General features: G+C 40.7%; 1 protein-coding gene across 1 annotated transcript in view; it reads left to right on the top strand.

Moving 5' to 3' along the window:
- The first annotated feature begins 610 nt into the window (after nucleotides 1-610).
- Nucleotides 611-6000, top strand: part of TENM4 (teneurin transmembrane protein 4) — a 1162188-nt gene continuing 1156798 nt past the window's right edge. The window contains exon 1 of the mRNA XM_086385810.1: nucleotides 611-673. The gene's annotated coding sequence lies outside the window, so the exon portion shown is untranslated. The remainder of the gene's footprint in view (nucleotides 674-6000) is intronic.

The following is a 6000-nucleotide window of genomic DNA, read 5'->3' as shown; positions in this document are numbered from 1 at the left end:
CAGCCTTGGGTGGTCAGGAGAGGCTTTCTGGAGATGATAACTGAATAAGTTCTGAGCATGAATGAGATGAGGCTAGAAGAAGGCTTATGAGTACTAGGGAGGCATATTCTTCAAGGCAGCAGGGTCCTCATACTTGTGGATGGATGAGGGTGATTGCTTGGTTTTCTAAAGATACACATGATTTAGTGAGGCTGGGAAGGAGATAGCAAGTTGGAAAGGCAAGGAGGCTTAAAATCAAGTCCTGCAGGACCCCAGAAATCTTGGTAAGGAGTTTGCCTTCACCTTCAAAGTGCGGAGCTCTTTTCAGCAGAGAAGTACCTTGATGGTATCTGCAAACTCATGTTATATTAAAAGGTATTCATCAAAACCCTGCTAGTTACTTCTTGCTGAGAGTTGGAACTGGCTTCTATCTGTGCAGTAGACATATGGAGTTTGGGCTAAAGAAGCAGAAACAAGGCAGTTCTAATGCTCGGTCTTCCTTTCCTTCCCACCCCTTACCCAAGTCTGCCTTGCAGTATGGTTCCATCAAAATGTGGTCAACTGAATTCCTTGCTCACAGATGCCTCCACTTCTACATAAGTGATAAAACTCTTCCTCATTCTCTTTATAGGACAGCCATTGATTGAGCTTGGATTTGTCACGGGGACCTTCTACCCAGATAACGGTGATACTGGTGAGTTATATGGTTGTTTACTTCTCATGCGTCACCTTTGGTCATGAGCAGAGCTGTGGTCAGCTTGATTTGAATGGTACTTTTTATTCTTGAGTCCTGTTGTATTCATGATATTTGAACCTCCCGGGCTCGTAGCCTGGGTATTCTGCTAGGCATATAGGTATTCTGTAGACCTTCAGAGGTCAACTTTCTTTAGGCCATCAGAGCATTGCTGAAGAGTTATGTATAAACCAAATATTTGTGAAGCAAATATAAAATCCACATCCTCTAGAGAAATTTATGTTTAAGGGAGTCCTGTTAAAATATGACAAATATTAGCTAAAAAATTAATCATCACTCCTTTTTTTCTCCTTCAACAAGTGATCATCAGTTCACTCTGGAAGTGTACCTTCTGTTCAACAATGAAACTTTGCTGTCATAACTACTTTGGTTTTGAGATGTTGTTGAAATACTGATGACAAGATACAGAGTTTGCCCCAGATTGAGAAAAACCAAAGGGTAGATATTAAAATGAGATCTTTCAAAACTTCTTGAAAAGAGTTCTGACCTTCACATTAGCTGTATTCCCATGGAAGAGCAGAATGTATTTCCAGACACGTTGTCTGTTTTGGTCTCTTCTTCAGAGCATGTTTCATAGTTTTTGACTGATGGACTGGGATATTGTTCTAATGTTTTGTTTTGTTTTTGGAGGGAGTTTGATTTGGAGTTTTGTTTACCGGGAGGCACCTAGAGGTGTGTGATAAGAAGCTTGTCTTGTTTCTATAAAGAAAGGAGTTCATTCTGGAGACTAAGCTGTTTCTTGCTTTCAGCGCAAAATATTCCTTGATGCATAAATTGGGAATAATAAGTGTACTCAGAAGACACAGTTAACGTAACACATTTTTTTTCATACCTGCACATTTTGCCTGTGCTACTAGCAATAATTTGGGGAAAACAGAAGCAGATTTGAAGAATCTAATTCACTTTACAATAATTGGTTTCTTTTTGTAGTTTTCTTTCCTTGTATTAACACTTTGTCAATGTTTTCACTACCTCTTCATGCACTACTAAAGGAACAATATTTGAATTTTTCTGGGGAAGCCGTAATTTTCTCTCCTTTATCCCACTGATATATTTGGAGTCTTAGATATTGCATTTTAATTTGGGGCTCAAAATTGAAGTCATTGTATTCCTTCTACCAACCTGATCACATATTTCTCCATTCCTTCCTCCATTCCCATCACCACACATCACAAATGTCTTTGTATTTTTACTTTTGGTTCTAAGCCAATTTCATTTCTATTTTCCCATCCAGTACAATGCAATCACCCTTGGATGGTTGGCACACTGTGGAAAACATTGATGTACTTTACATTTTTTTCATTTTTTAACATTGTAAGAAAACAAAATCCAAATTTCAGTTACATTTGAAAAATTATCGCATGCATCTTCAAATCCCAAAATGCCCTGGAAGTAAATTGCAAGGAACTTTTCTGGTATGTCCCTCAGCACACCTAGAAGGAATTATTTTCATCTCTACAATGCTGTTTAATCCAGTTCGGTTGCTAACATTAGTATGTGACAGAGCATTACACGTCTTAGTATAATTATTTATGTAACAGGGAAATACTACATTAATCTCATTTGGAGTCAATTTTTACTTCTAGGGCAAATTGGGTAGAAGGACTTACCATAAACTCAACAAAAATATTTCTGTAAATATTCTATGAAGCAATAGATAGATAATAGTGTTAGAACTACAAGAATGCTTAGCCTTTTTGATGATATTTCAGGCCTTTTTCCTCAGGCTTTTCAGTGCTCTGCTGGATCGTAGCTTCTGCACACAAGACTCAAAATCTGAAAGAAATAATCTAAGAAGCACCATCAGTGAATATCTTGTTTCACTTTAAGGTTAAAGTTTACTAGTTTGAGGACCAATAAATCTTTTCATATCTGGCATTTACCTTTAATGTTAAATGTTCCAGTAGCCACTCGATGGGGCTACTATTTTATGTACTGATGTGACATGAATGCTATCAAAATTAAATTATCCTATAATATTCTGCTGTGGTGTTGCTATCACATACTTATTGTATTTTTCTTAGTTTGGACACCTTGAACCCCTGACATCTATCTCTAAAATATATACCAATATCAGGAATATAAATTTTTCACTTCAGAGATACATTTCTCTCAGCTCTAGAAGACATAGAGTTCTGATTATTACTCTTGTGTCTTCAAAGATTCCTGCCAGAGTTGGCAACTTGGGTTTAGCCATTTGATAATGGATTCTCAGGAGACTAGGATTAAGGCAGGTGTGGAGGTGGCAAGTATCACATTTTATTTTAACTTTGAAAGGCAGAGTCAACTAGGAAATGGACCATTAATTCAGGTATAGTGTTTGGGGATAGTTATTGATATACATGGAATGCACACTTATTTATGTGCAAATTAACTTTAGAAAACATAATCAACTTTAGAAAACATAATCAGCATCAATATATCAACCCATATCAGTTCAGTTTAGTCACTCAGTCCTGTCTGACTCTTTGCGACCCCACGAATTACAGCACGCCAGGCCTCCCTGTCCAGCACCAACTCCCAGAGTTCACTCAGACTCAAGGTCCATACCATCTCATCCTCTGTCGTCAGCTTCTCCTCCTGCCCCCAACCCCTCCCAGCATCAGAGTCCTTTCCAATGAGTCAGCTCTTCGCATGAGGTGGCCAGAGTCCTGGAGTTTCAGCTTTAGCATCACTCCCCATATACACACCACTTACTTTAAGTGTCGTGAAAATTTGAGTCTGAACCTGCTTAGCACTTGGGATCTTTTGGCTACCTGCAGTCCTGCGTTGCCTTATGGGGTAAGCTTAGTCTTCATCCTTTTTGACATCTCTGCAAAAGACAGTGTAATTTAGCATAGAAACATGTATATTATCATATGTGAAATAGATCACCAGTCCAGGTTCAATGCATGAGGCAGAGTGCTCGGGGCTGGTGCACTGGGATGACCCAGAGGGATGGGATGGGGAGGAAGGTGGGAGGGGGGTTCAGGATGGGGACACATGTACACCCATGGCTGATTCATGTCAATGTATGGCAAAAACCACTACAATTTTATAAAGTAATTAGCCTCCAATTAAAATAAATAAATTAATTTTTAAGTGTAATTTAATGATACATGGAGGGAGACCACTGTTTGATCTACATCAGCTGTATGGTTAAATTCATAGCTTCTCCCCGCCTTTTTGTTTAAGCAAATTATCTCTAGAGATTTCTCTTAAAAGTCAGCCTTAGCCTTTGACAGATAGACCACAGGCACCTAAGTGTTAGGTCTTCTTGAAACATGACTTATCAACATCTACCTCTATTAGACTTGAAAATTATATGTATCACTTGAAGAGATTAGGTGATTTCCACTGCCTTTCATTGCACTGCCTGGAAAGTACAGGTCATTCTCCAGAAGTTGTAACTTCTTGCTATAGTATGACATCCTCGTACAAGCTTCCTGGGGACATTTGGAGCAATTTGTATATATCAAAATTCAATGTAAAATTCAAAATGGGGGGCTACCATTGCAAATATCTCACCCGAGATGTCAGTCTGAATAGATCTATCTTCTACACATGGCCGAGTCCATAGATATGCAGGCAATAAAAACTCTGTCACAAATTATTTCTCTCCCTGGGAGCAGTGAGAAAGTTCTTTCTGGCATTCCTTGTAATACACATTCAGATTTCAAAATCTTTAAGACATGAAAAGACATCTTAAGATATGATAAGAATTCCCTCTTTGCATGAAAGAAACAGAACATTTAACATTTCAAAGGACAAGTATCTCCTATATAAACACGGAAAAAGACCTAAGCTGTGAAGCTGTGAGCATTCACTCCAGTATCTACAGAGAATATTCTCCACAGTGTCTCTCTTCTGATCTTCCTCCTCCTCTCTTTTCCTCTCACCCTCCTGTATAGTTTTAGGTGTATGACTCTCTCCCTCTGTTTATCTTTCTCTCTGGAAGAAAACCAGCTCGTTATTGTTTGGCTGAGGATTTGTATTATAAACTGTAATAGGACGGATTGGGTAGGATGCCCACACATCCAGCCCCAAACCACACATGTGTGGCTCTTGTCCCCATGTAATTATTAACAGGGCTCTGTTGTGTTCAAAGAAGGGTCCAGGTTTGACTGATAAATTGTATGAATGGCTAAGTGTTAACACAAGTTTGTGTGCTCAACGTGCAGCGAGACCAAATAAACTGAAGCGTTGGAGTTTGGAGCAGGGAAAAGTTCATTGCAGGTCCCAGCACGGAGACTGGTGGTTCATGCCCTACAAAGCCCCCATACTCCTCAAAGGGTTTCAGCAAAGCACTTTTAAAAGCCAGTTTAGGGAGTTTCAAAAGGGAGGGCACATAGGTATACCTATGGCTGATTCATGTTGCTGTATGGCAGAAACCAACACAGTATTGTAAAGCAATTATTGTTCAGTTAAAAATAAATAATTTTTGTATACAGCCAGGTTGAGGGGAGGGAGCAGGTTGCAGAGTCTGTGATTAGCTTGTGCACAGTTCTCTACTGGCTGATGGTGAGGCAGCAGGGTAGTGTCACAGGGATTAACATTGTCAGTCCTTGGGCTCCAGGAGGCCTGGGGCCACATGCTCACAGACAGCAAGACAGTTGTTGTTTAGTCACTAAGTCGTATCCGACTCTCTTGCGAGTGACCTCATGGACTATAGCCATCAGGATCCTCTGTTTATAGGATTTCCCAGGCAAGAATACTGGAGTGGGTTGCCATTTCCTTCTCCAGGGGAGCTTCCTGACCCAGTTATCAAACTCATCAAACTCGCATCTCTTGCTTCTCCTGCATGGGTCCGTGGATTCCTCACCACTGAGCCACCTGGAAAGCCCTTCGGTACTCTCAGTCATCCAGTAATTAACATCTTCCTTTTGTTGGAGAGGGTGGGGTTTTTTACATCTGCAAAACAACTCAGGAAATATGCATCAAATACTATCATCTAGGTGCTCCAAAGCGCAGCTAAAGCAGAGGATATGCGGGAAGGCCTGCCCAGAGAAGGCCCCATGGGGTCCAGCTTAGTTACACGGGAGCCCCAGTCAAATCACAAATTGTGTCTTCTCAGCAAGAGCCTGGAAAGTCCATATGGCAACAGCAAGGGTGGCTGAGGACTACGGAAGCCTTGTTTTCTTGATGACAGCCAAAGGAAACTGGGGTACAAGTTATTCAAGGGAAGGAATGAAGGGGGTCTGGAGGCCTTGCTTGGGAAGGTGACACAGCAGATACTTGCAGACAGCCCTGAGGGGCAAGAGGTACAAGGTGGTGGCAGGGCAGGCAGA

This window comes from Bos grunniens, chromosome 29 (assembly GCF_055505025.1).
Source record: "Bos grunniens cultivar Pamir isolate PY7600 chromosome 29, Bosgru_T2T1.0, whole genome shotgun sequence".
Lineage (NCBI taxonomy): Eukaryota > Metazoa > Chordata > Mammalia > Artiodactyla > Bovidae > Bos > Bos grunniens.
The sequence above is the reverse complement of the archived record's forward strand: the minus strand, read 5'-3'. Positions and strand labels throughout refer to the sequence as shown.